Source organism: Dipodomys ordii, unplaced genomic scaffold (genome assembly GCF_000151885.1).
Source record: "Dipodomys ordii isolate 6190 unplaced genomic scaffold, Dord_2.0 Scaffold52, whole genome shotgun sequence".
NCBI lineage: Eukaryota > Metazoa > Chordata > Mammalia > Rodentia > Heteromyidae > Dipodomys > Dipodomys ordii.
In genome coordinates, this window is record NW_012267268.1 from 5,136,909 (window position 1) to 5,154,849 (window position 17,941).

A 17,941-nucleotide genomic window follows, 5' to 3' on the forward strand; every position below is an offset into this window, starting at 1 on the left:
AAAAAAAAAAAAAAAAGAGTCATATGGACTTGCCTGCCCAGCCTGGCTTTGAACTGCGATCCTTAGATCTCAGCCTCCTCAGTAGCTAGGATTACAGGCGTGAGCCACCAGCACCCGGCTTCAAGTTGACATTCTTGATTAAACGATCAATAATTTATTGTTGAAGCAGTTTATTCCCCATCCACACACACACAAAAGAAATTTAAGGTATTATAATTAACATTTTTGCATATACTTATTTTATTTTTAAGTTTAATACTTCAGAATCAAATGATTAGACCAAAGTATAAGAATGTATGGGAGATACAAATACATGTAAGGCTTGTAACACATATTGACAAACTGCTTTCTAGAAAATTTATATCAACTCAAACCAAGATGTGGGAGTTAGTGCCTATTGCCTGAGTACAACTTGTTTATTTTTCTCTGCAAGAAAGCAGAGTCCACTGCTAATAGGATGTTTCTCCTAGATTTATTGTTCCAACTGCACAGATGACCCTTATATTATCTCATCTACCCATTCTTATAAAATCTGGCAGTTTCTGATTAAACTGTGCATTAAATTCCACAGACATGGAAAGAAAAAAAAAATGAGGAAAAAAAACACGGTTTGGTTCTAAGGGGAAAAAAACACATTTAAAGCATAAATAACTTATTTAATAGCTCAATTTAATAAAGAAGAGGGAATCTTACAAATATATTGACAAAAGAATTTGCAATCCTGAGGTTTGGCCATAAAATAGAGACACTAACAAAGATAACACGAGGTAAAATAAACAGAGATAACAAGCATAAACATAAAGCAGGCCACTGGAAGGACATTAACCAACTTTAAAAAACAAAAAGCTCTCACTTTTTTTCTTTTTTTCTTTTTTTGTTTAAGGCTGCTGGCACTCCACCATTTTGCCAGACCTCTTCTTCCAGTTTTTTGGTGGTTAATTGGAAAGAAGAGTCTCACAGACTTTTCTGTTCAGGCTGGATTTGAACTGTGATCCTCAGATCTCAGCCTTCTGAGTTGCTACGATTATAGGAGTGAGCCGAGTGTCCCTTTTGGGAAGACTCCAAGCATTCTCCCTGTCTTGTTACCCACAGCTGGTTCCCAGGAACCACACACCTTTGTCCTACTGCCCTCTGGGGTAGGTCCTCCTTGGCCCAGTGCACATGTTCCCCTGAACCCTTTAAAGGCCCAGGGAAAGCTCCTCTGAAGCTTTTTCCACATCTGTGGAAGAGCAATAGGGAAAATGGGAGCACACAGCTCTGTCAATTCTCTCCAAGGAAATCTATTGCTTGTTCACTCACAAGCTAGGAGTGGGTGAGGGGTAGATGAAGAAACTTCTATACATTCTGAGCTTGTCATGCACAGGGTCATAGCATCTCATCAGAGTGCCTGCCCTGGTTCTCTCCCTTATAAACCTCTACTGAATTTCGCAGATAGCGAAGAAAATCCTGTTTAACATCCAGCTGTCATTCTTCCTTCTTTCCTTTCTCTTACATTCTTTTTTTCATTCCTTCTCTCTTTCTTTCTTTTCTGTCTTTCTTCATCTTTCTTTTCCTTTTTAAAAATTTTTTTATTTCCCTTTTTTATTTTACCTCCTGTTATCTTTGTTAATGTCTATATTTTATGGTCAAACCTCAAGATTGCAAATCCTTTTGTCAATATATTTGTAAGATTCCCTCTTTTTTATTAAATTGAGCTATTAAATAAGTTTTTTATGCTTTACATGTGTTTTTTTTTTCTTAGAACCAAACCATTTTTTTTCCTCATTTTTTTTTCTTTCCATGTCTGTGGAATTTAGTGCAGTTTAATCAATGATGGTCAAGCTTGAACTCAGGTCTGGGTGCTGTCCCTGAGCCTTTTTGCTCAATGCTAGCACTCTATAACTTTGAGCCACAGCATCATTTCCGGTTCTCTGGTTGTTAATTAGGGATAAGGGCTGGCTTTGAACTGCAATCCTCTGTGCTCTGCCTCCTGAGTAGCTAAAATTATAGACACTTTAGGGTGGTTAATTAAAGATAAGAGTCTCGCCGGGCGCTGGTGGCTCATGCCTGTAATCCTAACTACTCAGGAGGCTGAGACCTGAGGATCGCGGTTCAAAGCCAGCCCGGGCAGGAAAGACTGTGAGACTCCTATCTCCAATAAACCACCAGAAAACCGGAAGTGGCGCTGTAGCTCAAGTGGTAGAGGGCTCGCCTTCAGCTGAAGAGCTGAGGGACAGTGCCCAGGCCCAGAGTTCAAGCCCCACAACCGACCAAAAAATAAAAAATAAAAAAATAAAAAGATGAGAGTCTCATGGGGACTTTTTGTCCAGGCTGGCTTTGAGATCTCAGTCTCCTGAATAGCTAGGATTTATAAGCATGAGCAACCAGTGCCCAGCTTTCATTTTTTTGTGTCAGTACTGGAGCATGATCTCAGGGCTTGTCATTGTCCCTTAGCTTTTCCACTCAAGGCTGGTACTCTACCACTTGAGCCACAGCTCCATTTCTGGCTTTTTTGTAGTTAATTGAAGATAAGGGACTTGTAGACTTCAAACCTTGATCCTCAGATCTCAGCCTCCTCAGTAACTAGGATTAGAGGTCTGAGCCATAACTCCACTTCTTCTGAAAGAAGTCCTTTAGGGCAAGAGGGGAAGAGGAAGAGGACTCTATGTAGTCGGAACTAAGTGCAGTCAGGATGGGCTTCACAGAAGAGGAGTTGCCCTAGCAGTCTCCACTTAGGGCTGTTCAAACTTTAAAGTGCTATGAATCCCAAGCAGACCTGGCTGTGGTAGATCTAGGCTGAGGCCCCATAGTCTGCATATCTCCCAGCTCTCAGGTGTTGTCCTTAAGTTCACTGTATAGAGAGGAGCTAGAAGGAATTTCCAGGCCCTTAGGGAGCTGGAAGGGGCTGGTATCACAGGAAAATCAGGCTGATGGAAGAGCAAGTGTGAGGAGATGTTCATGGCTGGGAAAACCCTGCCTTGATGGGTTCAGCCTGTAGGTCAGGTACTAAAAAGGACTAAGTCATACTGGTGGAAAGGGAAAAAGGGAGTTGTCAGCTCATGAAGTTCCAGAAGGGTCCCTACTATGCCTGGAAAAGCTGGAACAGGAAAAGCAGGCTAAATGGATTCCATTTATGTCAGATCTTGTAAAAATCACTTTATGAGCTGGCCTCCATAGCCTCCTCACACAAAGACATGCAAAGAAGGGATTATGCAATGCATCTGATGGCTTGACCACAAAGCGCCTGTGACAGACACATTCAAGCCTTGTTTTGCACAATACCCTGTTAGCATTGACTTACTGCCATTCACAAGACTCTGTGTCCCCACTGGCACAGGTGATATGAGTCACCTGGTAAAGGTTTACTGCCTCAGACTGATATCTAACATAAGGCCAACAAATCCCATTGCTGAACCTAACTCTGGAAGGCAAATAGTGATCTCCCTTAATACATCCAGTTTCAAATCCCCAGAACCTATGAATGCACAACCTAATGTGAATTCCAGTCTACAAAAAGGACAATGCAAATGTGACTAGGTTAAGAACTTTGACATGGATAGATTATCCTGGGTTATTTGGGTGGGCTTCATCTAATCACACAGGTTCTATTAGTAGAGAACCTTTTCCTCTTGCTGGAGAGAAGTACACACCAGAAGAACAGATACAGGGTGGCATCTTGAATGGGGACATTATTTGTAGTTCCAGGGATGAATGAAGACAGCAGAAGCTCTGAGAAGGAGCTAAGGGGCTAGTAATGTAGCTTAGTGGTAGAGTGCTTACCTAGCATGCATGAAGACTGTGTTTGATTCCTCAGCACCACATAAACAGAAAAGGCCAGAAGTGGTGTTGTGGCTCAAGTGGTAGAGTGCTAGCCTTGAGCTAAAGAAGCTCAGGGAGGGCTGGGAAGGTGGCTCAATGGTAGAGTGTTTGCTTTGTATGCATGAGGCCCTGGATTCAATTTCTCAGCACCACATAAGCAGAAAAGGCCAGAAATGGGGCTGTGGCTCAAGTGGTAGAGTACTAGCTTTGAGCTGAAGAGCTGAGGGACAGTGCCCAGGCCCAGAGTTCAAGCCCCATGACTGACAAAAAAAAAAAGCTCAAGGATAGTGCCTAGACCCTGAGTTCAAGCCACAGTAAGAGGGTGGGGAGTGGGGTAGGAGCTAAGGAGCCTGCAGCAGACAGCCAACAAGGAAAAGGAGACTTCAGTCCTACAGGCTCATGGAACTAAATTCTACCAGCTGACAAGGAATTGAATCTGCCCCAAAAAGGAACACAACCCTATAGCCATGTGAGACTTTTGTCTGGCCTGCAGAACTATGTGATACTCAATTGTGTTGTTGTTGGGTGCCTGTGGCACACGCTGATAATCCTAACTACTCAGAAGGCTGAGATCTGCGAATCACTATTCAAAGCCAGCCCAGGCAGGAAAGTCTATGAGATTCTTATCGCCAATTAATCACTCTCCCCAAAAATACTGGAAGCAGAGCTGTGGCTCAAGTGATAGAGCACTAGCCTCAAGCTGAAACAGCTCAGGGACAGCACCCAAGCTGAATTCAGGCCCAGGATCAGTTGCTAAATTTGTTATGATTTGTTGGAGGCAGCAGCAGAGCACAGACACTTTGCCCAGATTGTCTTTCCCCATCCTTTTCAGAGGAAGGCTGCTAGAACCAGCTACCACAAGTTATTGCCCCTAAAGGCCAAGTGCTCCCAAGAAGAGCTTGCTTTTCTTTTCTTTCTTTTTTTCTTTCTGAGAACAATGAGCTGCTTATAAGCCTGGGAACGGGATGAAAAATCCACTTTGCCAACCACCCTGAATCTAATGGGTGTGCCACAGGAGTCAGGTTGGTCTTGGCATCTCAAGGGCTTTCTGTCCTGCCCTTTTCCCCATGGCTCCCTGAGTGGTTCATTTGACATTTTAACTTTGTCCAGAAAGCCATCCCAACTCTTGTGGGAGGAAAACTGTACAGACATTGCATGTGGTAGCCACATGTCTCCCTTGGTGGCTTTGGGGAGGGACCCTACCCAGATGTCACCATGGTCACCTTCAACAGCCCACAGAACTGTTAGAACAGGAAGAGATTTGGGAGTTGGTCCAGTCCCAGATGTCTCAGTTACATGGAAGGAGGGAAGAACACAAAGGACAAAAGAAGAGAGCTGAGGTCAACTCTTTCCCAGGGGCAGGCCTGGCCACAAGACCCCAAGGGATGACATGACACTGAAATTAAGAAAGGAAGGAAGGGTGAGAGCTACAGGAAATAGCCCAGTAGCCAAGAGGCATTCTTGAGGGCTGGCAAAACAAACAATCAAGCTGGGTGCCTATCAGAGGTCAGCAGTCAGCACCAGAGTCAGCAGCTCAGAAAGTGGAGGGAGAGGACCGTTGATCACCTCTGTGCATCCACCCAGCAAGAGGTAGGAGGATCTAGGTTATACACCAGACAAGCAGAGCTGCCTAGATTGAAAACTGAGTACATTACTGTTATCACTGCCGTGTACTCTCACAAGTAGCAGCATTTGTTCAATGCGCCCTCTTTCTAGTATATAATTCATGCAAACAAATTCATAAAAGCCAATCTGTTTTTTAAGCAAATAAGAAAAATTCAACTTCCTTTCTTTCTCTTTCCTCTCTCTGTCTCTGTCTGTCTGTCTCCATTTAAAACATGATCTTTAAGAAGATACATCTTAGGGACTCTGTCCCATTTCTCCCATCTCCAGTCAACCCCTCACAAGTCTGCCCAATCCCTATGGCTAGGGTTCATGAGGTGAGGAGAAACAATTATTGCTGGATGAGAACTATGCGCTCAACTACTCTCAATTCTTCCTCTGGCCACCCCGTAGCTTTCAAGTTTCCAGCCTTCAGAGAGAGGGGAGGGGCTTTGCTGACACCTTGTATTTGGACTGCTGATAGTCAGAAGTATACAAGAATATATTTCTGCTGCTTTAAGAACTCAGGCCATGGTAATAAGTTACAGCAATCCTAGGAAGGTATTGCACAGTTGTCCCTTGGTATTCATGCAGGACTGGTTCCAGGAATTCCTTAGACACCAAACTCCATGGATGTTCAAGCCCTTATGTAAAATGGCATAGTGTTTGCACAGAATCTAGGCACAAATCCTTAAACTTGAAATTTTCTCTACATTATTTATAAACCTAATACAAATGTATTTCCCATGTAAATAGTTGTGCTACTGTATTGTTTGGAGGAATCATAAAAAGAAAAAAATGTTCACAAAATACTAACTTATTCATGAATTAACAATCATAGACAAATGCATACTTTTTCTTTGGGGGTTGATAAATGAAGGTTCATTATGGTGCTCTCACCTGTGGGGATTTGGGTACTTCAAGGGGGGGGCGGGGAGGGACGGGCAGGGGCGGGTAGGGCAGGAGGTGGATTTCCTCCAAAGGACAAAGTGGAAAGTGTTGGTGGCAGAGTAGCCTTGACAATAGAGTTTGAGGACCCCAAAGAGGATACCACCCCACTCTGCCTGCTGCAGCCCCTTTTAAGAGCAACCTCAAAATCCCAAAGAACTACCATTGCTAACAGAAGCATTAATTACTTGAACAATTTGTCACTATTCACCTCCCCACTGTGAGATCAGGAATCCAATTAGATGGGCCCTTCAACTATTTACACCTCTTCCCTCTCCAGTCCTACAGCCTTTCAGCTTAACATTAGAATCTGCCTCTGGCTTCTTCTTTTTTTCAGGATATGTTAGTAAGCTTTATGTCACTATGACAAAATATTGGACATAATTGTCTTATAAGGAAGAAAGGTTTATATTTTAGCTCACAGTTGCAGAAGTCTTGCTTAGTCTTACTGCCTTGGATCTGTGGTATATGGTATATCATAGCAGGAATGTGTTGTGACACAGGCCTGTTCTCTATCTGGGAAGTAAACACCAGAGAGGAAGGAGTTGGGGTTTCAATATCCCTTTCAAGAACACACTTCGATGACCTCTCTTTTACTAGGCCCACACTTCTAAACGGTTCACCACCTACCAATAGTGCCATGGGATGGTGACCAAGATTCAGCACAGAGCTTATTTTTATTTTTTCCTCTTTATTTTATTTTATTTGTGGTGTGTGTGTGTGTGTGTGTGTGCGAGCGCGCACGCACGTGTGCACGCGCACACACACACACATGCTGGTCCTGGGACTTGAACTCAAGACCTGGGCATTGCCCCTGGAGAGGTTCCCACCCCCCCCTCAAGGACTGCACTCTGCCACCTGATCCACACCTCCACTTCCAGAATTTCAGTGGTTAATTTGAGATAAGGGTGTCACAGAGTTTCTTGCTGGGACTAGCTTTGAAACACAATCTTCAGATCTCAGCCTCCTGAGTAGCAGTGTGAGCCACCAGCAGTTTTCCTCTTTGGTTCACTAAACCTATGAATAATTCCAAACCAACTTGACTTGAGCCTCAAGGTCAGGACAGAAATCCAGCTCACTAGTAATGCACTTAGAGATTTGGTCCAGTCTGCAGGGGACAGCAGCAGACAACACTCACCCCGGATGAGTCCAATCACTGCTCCTTGACACAATAGACGTTCTACCCAGGCCCTTGAACAAGGCAGCCTGACTTTCCATCACTAGGGGTCTCCTAATAGCAGCCCTAGGCTGCTCATCTTCCTGAAATTCATCCCACTCCTGCCAAGTCACTTTGTACTATTTCATAATGATTAATAATGAGTCTTTCTTTCCATTCTGCACTATACCTTTTCAAGCTGTGCATTTAAAGAAAGAGTTTGGCCATCTGCAATGGACCTGTGCGGAAATGTGGGGAAATGACCATGTGTTTATTTATGACATCCATTGTTAGCTAAGAATATCCAGGTATTCTAATAATGCTGGTATCAAAGTCAGGACAAACCTCACAACTAAGTTAAGGGACCTTGTGAAGGTTTCTTTTAGTTCTTGTGGCCTCAGTTTCTTCCTCTGAGGAAAGTTAAATGAGCCAACAAGTACTTTTGCATGTACTCAAAAGAGTATAATGATAATCTGATGAGAGAATGTGTTTGTGTCTCATATCCTCCCAGATACAAAGGGACCAATGAATCCATATAAACAGATGTTATCATCGTGCCTCTCACCTGCAGGCACAGGGTCTACAGTAATACACACACCCCCATATAAATTTTAATGGAGATATTACTCGGATCTCTTCGGGATATCTCAGGGGAGTCTCCACTCAATCCTCTCTTCAGTCACTGCCTAAGAAGACCTTCACTACAGCTACCATGTACCCTAGTGAGGAATGAATCAAGTGTTCTAAAAACTGCAAAACCCAAGATGTATCAAAATGATTGAGAGAGACAGACAGAGAGACAGAGGCAGAGAGAGAGATTCCTGGAAGCTGGGACATGCCCAGGAATGCAGGAAGGTCATAATTCAGGTTCGGCTCAGGAGACTATTACTACAGAGGGTGGGACATTTGGCTGAGGGGTTTATGCATGGGACACCTCAGAACCTCAGACATGTATTATCCTCTTCTTCATTTTGCCAGGTCACACAGGTGGAAGTAGTAGTAGCAGCAGCAGCAGCAGCAGCAGCAGCAGTAGCAGTAGCAATAGTAGTAGCTAGTAGAACCACGAGGTGGACATTTGTCATATGGACTGCTAAATCATTAGATCTATTCTATTTTTTTCCTAGGAATTCCATAGTTTTTATCTTGTATTTAGGTCTATGTCCAACAAGTTAATTTTTGAATATATGATATGAGGTGACAACCCAGATTCTTTCCTTTTGTATATGGATATGTAAGATACTTCCTATGTTCAAGAAACAATAAGGTAAGTGGAAAGACAGTTGCTACCCACTATGGAAACCAAGCAGAAGGAGGAAGATATTCCCTTTTCCTACTTTCTGATGCCTTAAAACTTTGACCCTCTTGGGAAACAAGCCAAGGCACAGGGCCAATCAGGCAGCAAAACAGGTGGCAGTAGAGTTGGGACAATTCATTACATCTGACAGTATTCTAGTAAGCTAAGGGATGGAGTAGTGGCGACAGTGAAAGAGCATGGAGGTCAGATGCTCTAAATTATCAGCCTCACAGAAAGGCTTGGAAGAAAAAGGACCACACATATGAATTAAACATTTAGATAGGAAGCTTCCCTTTGTAATGGGTTTCTACCACCTATTGTTCAAAGATCTGTATTCAGTCATAAATTCTTTAATCCTATATAGTCTGTGGATGACCACAGTCATGAACCCTGGAATTTTAAAGCCAGTAAAGACCTTAAAAATCATCTAAGTTACTTGTCTCATTGTATAAATAATAAACGGATACTAAGCCAGGCAGGGTTCCCGTAGGGCAAGGCAATGACAGAGCCGGGACTAAAAAGAGCTTTTCTCTTTACTTTGACACTATTGCATGAAAAAAGATGATAAATGCCCCAAATGTTAGAAGGGAATGTTTCTTACATAGGACAGGGTAGCTATTAATTGATTAAGTCATGTTAGGGCTAGGGGGTCACTTCGGTGATAGAATGCTTGTCTAGTATACATAAGACCTTATATTTGAGCCTCAGCCACTGAGAGAGAGAAGCAGGAGGAGAAGCAGGAAGAGGGAAGGGAGAAAAGAAGGAAGGAGAAAGAGGGAAAGAGGGAGGGAGGAAAGACTCAAAGTATATATTACAAAATCATCCCCCTGAAATGTGGCCACTCTGCCACTCTTTCCTGTGTTCCTGTTGAGAAACTTCCAGTTAACCCCACCTCCCAAGGTTCCTTGACATGTTCCTGAGGCCCATATCAGAATGGATGAAGCATTTCAGAGGTGTGCCCACGGGTCTTCTCCCATGCAAATGCTTTCTGGCAGTTTACTTGGCATTCGTAGCATGTTCCTTGGGGAAGGGGGATGTGTGGTGCTATGCTGGAAATGCTGTGCTGTAGTATTATCTTGTAGATAGTCATTCCATTTAGCTCTGGGAGAGACAGGTTGCTGAAGAAATTCAACAGAAGATCTAATACCTCTACTGGGGTGTCTTCACACACATAGGCAACCATTCCAAGTACAATTTAGGGGAAAGCTTCCCTTTCCATAATATTTTCATTTGCAAAGTTTAGTTTGTATGCAATGCTCAATAATCAAATCAGAGTAAATAGTTTCCCGCTTTTCAAACATTGTCATTCTTTTGTATTTGAAGCCTACAAACTTAGCTCTTCTCCAAAACTACATTTCCTTAAGAAACCCTGAAAGTGAGAGTACATTGACCAGCTCCCCTCAGAAAGTTCCACCATTCCAGCAGGACTTCCCCAAACTCTGAGCTTTGTATCCAACTGGAGAGCTTAGGTCCAGCCACAGGTGATATGTGGTATGAATCTTAGGAAGAAGGAGGTTGCTTGGTTCATAGAGCTGTGGACAGTTCTGCATGGTCCATTATGGATGCAGAAAGCAAGAGTGTTAATTTGACCACATGTGTATAAAAATAAACATATGATTTGACAAAGCACACAGAAAACTTCTGAAAAGAAGACACAGGAAACATCATAAGGTTTGTTCCTGAGAGCCAAGAGTGCGATATCAAGGAAGGAAAGTCAGTGGAGTTTTTGTTTGTTTGCTTGTTTTTGCCTTTCAATAAAAACAGCTCTGCAATTTTACATTAGCATTAATAACAAAAACCAGGAGAACATGTTACCTTCGTGACACAAAAAGAGAAACTAATATTTTGAAAAATCCAATTTCCCATTGAACAATGAAATCCATTGCAATTGTGTTAAGAAGGGAGGAAAGAGAAATAAAGGAAAGTAATAGAGGGGGTGAGATTGAAGGTGAATTTTATGCATGAATGGAAAAATCACAATGAAACTCTCCCTTTGTGTGCTAGTAAAACTTAATTTAGAAAAAGTAGTGGTGCTAAGAAATATGTACTGCTTTCCAAATGATTCTACCATTCAGCCAGAATTGAGGGCTACCGAATCACGACATTCAAAGTCTCTAATAGTATATTTTCCAGGAAGTAAGGACTAGTATAGAGTTATTTCATACAAATCACTCCATTGGACAAGCCTCTGGAGGCAGGGCATGAAAACAAAATTGAGCAGAACATCTAAGTAGTATATGTCATGGAGAAGTGGGCACCTCAGGGACAGCCAGAGGGCAATACAGTTCACATTGAAGAAGTCCAGAAGAGCCAGGAAGTAGCTCTGCAGGAGTGCACTTGTCTAGCGTGTGTGATGTCCTGAAATTGATCCCTAACACTGAGAGGATGGCGGAGAGGAATGTAGAAGTCAGGCCAGGCTCACATGGCTAGCCTTAGAAGTCCCCAGAGCCTGCCCTGCTGGCTCCCTGGCCTCTATCCTTCCCACCACCAAGCAAGGACTCGTAACCCACAGGCAATTCAGATATTTGTTTTATTTGAAAGTCTCCAAATTATGTCTTAAAATAATCCTGGAGAGAAACATCTGGAATAAAACCCACAGACTACTTACACTAACCAAAAGAGAAAGGAACAAACCTACTCCATCAATGCTATTCTCAACCCCAGGAAAGACATGAATGAGAGGAGGGAGGAAAAAACAAACTTTTAATTTTTTTTTTTTAAGAGGGTGGAGAACCTGAGTGTGGGTAGGCCTGGGAGCATTTTGATCTCACATTCCGGAAAGAAAGAAGTTTCATTTCAGTACTTCTGAGACTTTCTCAAAAAAAAAAAGTAATTATTGTGTGTGATTCTAAATTATACACCAGAGTTAACTGAGAAATATTGCATAAAATTGGTATCTAAATTCTCCTTTTCCCAGCTAGGCATGGTGTCCTAACAACTCAGCAGGCTGACGTGGAAGGCTCATTTGAGCCAGGAGTTCAAGACTAGCCTAGACAACATTGGGAAACTTCTTCTCAGTAAAACATAGATACATACATACATACATACACACATACATACATACATACATACATACATACATACATACATACATACTACACACATACATACATACGATTTATACAGACCTGGCTAATACTCCAAGTCCTGCCTCATATTCTAATGAGTCGCAGTGGTTGTTCTTTTTCTTTTTTTTGTCAGTTGTGGGGCCTGAACTCTGGGCCTAGGTGCTGTCCCTGAGCTCTTTAGCTCTACCATTTGAGCCACAGCACCACTTGCGGCTTTTTCTGCTTATATGGTGCTGAGGAATCGAACCCAGGACCTCATGCATGCAAGACAAGCACTCTACCACTGAGCCACCTTCCCAGCCCTCCAGGGTTTATTCTGTGGCTAATTACTCAGAGTGGGACTGGCTCCCTGTCACTTGTCTTCTCAAAGCATGTTTTTGACAGATGTGGTTCTGAACAGCTCAGTTCTGACTTGCAAAAGGAATGACATCTGCAGGAACTTTTTCCAAAGCTCTAAGAAGGCTATTACATGTCAGCATGGGGCGGGACTTTCTGCCTCTCTGCTTCTCACAGTCTCTCACTGTGTAAAGTAAGGCATTTGAACATTGCTTCAGATTAGCATGTCACATTGCTTTCATTTTGTGGGAAACTCAAAAGAGGAGCACTTGTAGCTGCCACTAAGATAAACTTGACTTTTAGCTGGAGCAAAATTCTCCACACTCACAGTATTTACCTAGTTCTCCTTGGGTTAGATTTTAGCCTACCTGTCAACAAGCAGAGGTGTTCAAGGATGACTTAACAGGTGTATCTGGTGTGTGCTTCATGTTAATATACACGGCCTTCTACTACTTAGTCTCAACTGCATGAACACTTGGAAACTACTCCTCAGACAAACAGAGGGAATATGTGTACAGTCTTTGTAGCTCACTCCTGTGGTCTGCACATTTCTTTAGGGCAGGGACCACATTGTATCCATTTGTGTAAATCCAGCCTGTGGCACGGTGCCTGATATTGAGAAGGCTAAGTTAGGCCAATTACACAGTGGTGGGGTTAGAGCCCTTATTTCCTGCTTGAAGCAAAAGTGGTCTAGAATAAGTGCAGCACTGGTAGAATACCTACCAGGGATAAATGCCTACTCCCTCCTAAACAGGAACCAGCATGGTAGGGATGAAGTAAGGTAGGGACTGGCAGTATTTTAGAAATATTCAAGTTGTTTGAAACAACAGAGCATCCCCCAAATGACTAAGCTGGAAGACTATGTGAATTTGATGTGTAGATTCTGGTATGTGGCTACCATACCCTTAAGCAATACATTGTCCTTCTTCCCTATAAATGAAATGAAGATACAGGTACGTTTCTCTCCTATTTTGGTTGATATGTCTTTCCCCATTCAGACTACATCTAATAAGGACAAAAAAACATCACCATGACTCATGATAAGATACTAATAATGTTTTATAATTTAAAAAGAAGCATAGCCAGGTGTAGGGTTCTTACACTGTAATCCTAGCTACTCAGGAGACTGAGATCTGAGGATTGCAGCTCCAAGCCAGCCCCTGCAGGAAAGGCTGTGAGACTCATACCACCAATTTAAACTGAAAAAAACTGAAGTGGTGTGTGGTTCAAGTAGAACATTCAACTTGAACTAAAGAAACTCAGGGACAGAACCTAGGCCTAGAGTTCAAGCCCCAGGACCGGAGCAGGGCAGGGATGAGGTGGGGTGGAGAAGTATATGTATATTGAAAATAAGTCAAATTATACAATAAGGATAAAGTCTTTTTTCCCCTCCTTCTCTCTCAAAAATCTATTCATGGACATTCTTCTATACAGATCTAATTCACGTTTGCAAAGGTCATTGTTTTTAGCCTTATAAATGTGTGGTGGATCCATGTACATATCCATGTACATACACATATATACATATAAATATATCTATTCATATCTATTATTTTTATTATTTATTTATTATTTATTTTGGTCAGTCCTGGGGCTTGAACTCTGGGCTTGGGCCCTGTCCCTGCACTGTTCAGCTCAAGGCAAGCACTCTACCACTTCAACCACAACACCACTTCTGGTTTTCTAGTGGTTTATTGGAGATAAGAGTCTCACGGACTTTTCTGCCCAGGCTGGCTTTGAACCGTGATCCTCAGATCCTCAGATCCTCAGATCTGAGTAGCTAGGATTACAGGCATGAGCCACCAGTACCCGGTCTATCTATTATTTTTAAATGATTGCATTTGAACAGGAAAATAAAATAATAGGCTTTGTTGGGAGGGATACCAGGAGTGGATAAATGAGGATAAATATGGTCAAAGTAGTTTATGTGCAATGTGAAAACAAAACAGGCTGAATGGGAAAGGAAGTAAAGCAGAGTGAGAGAGAGGGTGAGGTTGATTGGAACACACTCTGTGCATATATAGAAATGTCCAGGCTGGGAAGGTGGCTCAGTGGTAGAGCGCATGCCTTGCATGCCTGAGGCCCTGGGTTCGATTCCTCAGCACCACATAAGCAAAAAGAAAAAAGCCGGAAGTGGTGCTGTGGCTCAAGTGATAGAACGCTAGCCTTGAGCTGAAGAGCTGAAGGACAGCGCCCAGACCCAGAGTTCAGGCCCCACAACTGGACCACCCCCCCAAAAAAAAAGAAATGTCACAAGGAAACCCTCTTTGTACAACTAAGGTATGTTAATAAAAAGCATTTAAAAAGGGACTGTGTTGCTTAGTGGTAGAAGTTTCTTGCCTAGCATGCATGAAGCCAGGGGTTCGATTCCTCAGTACCACATACACAGAAAATGATGGAAGGAGTGCTGTGGCTCAAGTGATAGAGTGCTAGCCTTGAGCAAAAGAAGTTTAGGAATATAGTGCCCCAGCCCTGAGTTCAAGCCCCAGGATTGGCACAAAAAAAAAAAAAAAGAAATCATTTAAAAAATAGAGTCTGTAAAATATCTCCTTCCCTTACTTATCATCCAAGTATATAAAATATTCATATGCAAAGATTCCAATAAGAATATTTGGTAGGGGGCTGGGAAGGTGGCTCAGTGGTAGAGTGCTTGCCTTGCATGCATGAGGCCCTGGGTTCGATTCCTCAGCACCACATAAGTAAAAAGAGAAAAGCCGGAAGTGGCGCTGTGGCTCAAGTGGTAGAGCGCTAGCCTTGAGCTGAAGAGCTGAGGGACAGCGCCCAGGCCCAGAGTTCAGGTCCCACGACCAGACCCAAAAAAAAAAAAAAGGGCTGGGAAGGTGGCTCAGTGGTAGAGCACTTGCCTTGCATGCATGAGGCCCTAGGTTCGATTTCTCAGCACCACATAAGTAAAAAGAAAAAAGCCGGAAGTGGCGCTGTGGCTCAAGTGGTAGAGCGCTAGACTTGAGCTGAAGAGCTGAGGGACAGTGTCCAGGCCCAGAGTTCAGGCCCCACGACCGGACCCAAAAAAAAAAAAAAAGAATATTTGGTAGGGGGCTGGAAGGTGGCTCAGTGGTGGAGCGCTTGCCTTGCATGCATGGGTTTGATTCCTCAGCACCACATAAGCAGAAAAAGCCAGAAGTAGTGGTGCTGTTGCTCAAGTGGTAGAGTGCTAGCCTTGAGCTGAAGAGCTGAGGGATAGCACCCGAGCTCAGAGTTGAGTCCCCATGATTGGCAAAAAAAAAAAAAAGAATAATATTTGATAATTCCAAATACTGCAAGCCCAAAACACTCTTGGGGAAATTTTCACTTTGTTATCACAATATTCTTACATCAAGAATATCTTAAGGTGCTTTCACTTTTTAATTAGCACATTTTAATTATGCAAAAGGATTTTATTGTGTATTTATTTGTTGTATATATGTATATAATGTGCTTTGATTAAATTTATCCCCTCTACTATTCTTTCTTTCTCTTCCCTCCTTCTTCCTTCCTTCCTGTGCATATGAATGTCTGTGGTTGTTTCTCTCTCTCTCTCTCTCTCTCTCTCTCTCTCTATCTATCTCTCACATGTGCTAGTCCTGGAGCTTGAACTCTGGGTGTGGGCTCAGTCCCTGAGCTTTTTTTTTTCTTCCCTCAGTCATGGGGCTTTAACTGTGGGCGTGGGCACTGTCCCTCAACTCTTCAGCTTAAGGCAAGCACTCTATCTCTTGAGCCAAAGTGCCACTTCTGGTTTTCTGGTGGTTAATGGAGAGAAGAGCCTCACAGACTTTCCTGCTCAGGCTGGCTTTGAACCCCAATCCTCAAATCTCAGATCTCAGCCTCCTGAGTAGCTAGGATTACAGGTGTGAGCCACAGGTACCCGGCTTGTCCCTTAGCTTTTAGCTCAAGGCTGTGCTCTACCACTTGAGCCACTGCTCCACTTCTTTTCTGGTGGTCAATTGATGTTAAGAGTTCTAGAGAGTTTTCTGCCCTGGCTTCAAATTGCAATCCTTAGCTTCCTGATTTGCTAGGATTATAGACATGAATCTGGCTTTACCATTCTTTCCTATTCCCCTTCCACCACTACCCTTTTTTTTTTTCACAATTTTCATTGGTTTCATTATTCTGTTTTATATGTGCATAAAGTGCCCCATTCACTCTCCTTTTGCTCTGCATCCAACAATTTCCTTTAGGTCTAGAAGATTTTTCCTCCTTTTCCTTCTCCTCCTCCCTAATAATGGGGATTGAACTTGCATATGCTAGGCAAGTGCTTTACTTGAGCTGAGCCCAACCCCCATTAATTATTAACAGTATGTTCCAGGATTGTATGCATTATCTCATTTGATTATGTTCCTCACACTTTGTAAGCCTTAATAATCCATTTTAGTGGTTGAGTAATTTGCCTAAGAATATAGGCAAATAAGTTTGCAAAGCTCCAAAGCCCAGCTTCCTTCCACCAAACTAGTATTTCCAACAAAGGACCAGAGTCTGGCATTGTTTGTGTGCATCTCAGCTGACAGGTGGAGCAGAACAAGAGGCCTGAGACTGTGAAAGCATAGAGAGCAGTATCTGGCACCCTATAAGCTCTGGACAACTGCTGCTGCTGCTCTGCCACCACCCCCAAAGACTCATGTTGAAATTTGACAGCTATTGTAGCAACGTTGGAAGGTGGAGCCTTTAAGAGATGTTAAGTAGGATTAATGCCTTTCTTGAAGGAGTTCTTGTTCTACAGCACTGGATTAGGTACTACAAGAGTGGGTTGTTGTAAAGGAAGGTAGCCTCTCATGTTTTCCTTCTTATGCACTTGAACTTCCACTTTTTGCCATAAATTGAAGTAGTTAAAAGCCCTAACTAGAAGCCTTTGTATCTCCCAGCCTCCAGAACCACAAACTTAAGTAAAATTCTTTGCTTTATAAATTGCCTAGTCTCCAAGTTTATAGCTCTGAGTTCCTACATCAACAAATTGGAGAGATCTGAAACTAACAATTTAATGAGCCTCCTTGAAAAAGAGCAGCAAGATAAACCCCAATCCAGTAGACAGAAAGAAATAATTAAAATTAAATCAGAATTAAATGAATTAGAATCCAAAAAAAAATAGAAAGAATCAACAAAACAAAGAGTTGGTTCTTTGAAAAAATTAACAAAATAGACAGACCCTTAGCAAAGCTTATCAGAAAAAGAAGAGAACACACCCAAATAAATAAACTCAGAGATGAGAATGGAAACATCACCACAGAAACGACCAAGATTCAGAACATTATAAGGGAATACTTCTCAAAACTTTATGCTAATAAGTTTGAGAACTTGGCAGAAATGGACTTTTTCCTAGCAAATATCAACAAGCTAAAATTAAACCAAGATGAGTTAAACCATCTTAACAGGCCCATATCAAGCATTGAAATAGAAACAGCAACAAGAGACCTCCCAGCTAAGAAAAGCCTAGGACCAGATGGTTCTACAGCGGAATTCTACAAGGCTTTCAAAGCAGAGCTCACACTAATACTCCTTCAACTCTTTAATAAAATTGAAAGAGAAAGTTCACTAATGAACTTTTCTATGAAGCTATAATAACCCTCATCCCCAAACCAGGCAGGGACTCATCAAAGAAAGAGAACTGTAGACCCATTTCTTTGGTGAACATTGATGCAAAACTTCTCAACAAGGGGCTGAGAAGGTGGCTCAGTGGGTAGAGTGCTTGCCTTGCATGCATGAGGCCCTGGGTTCGATTCCTCAGCACCACATAAGCAGAAAAAAAAA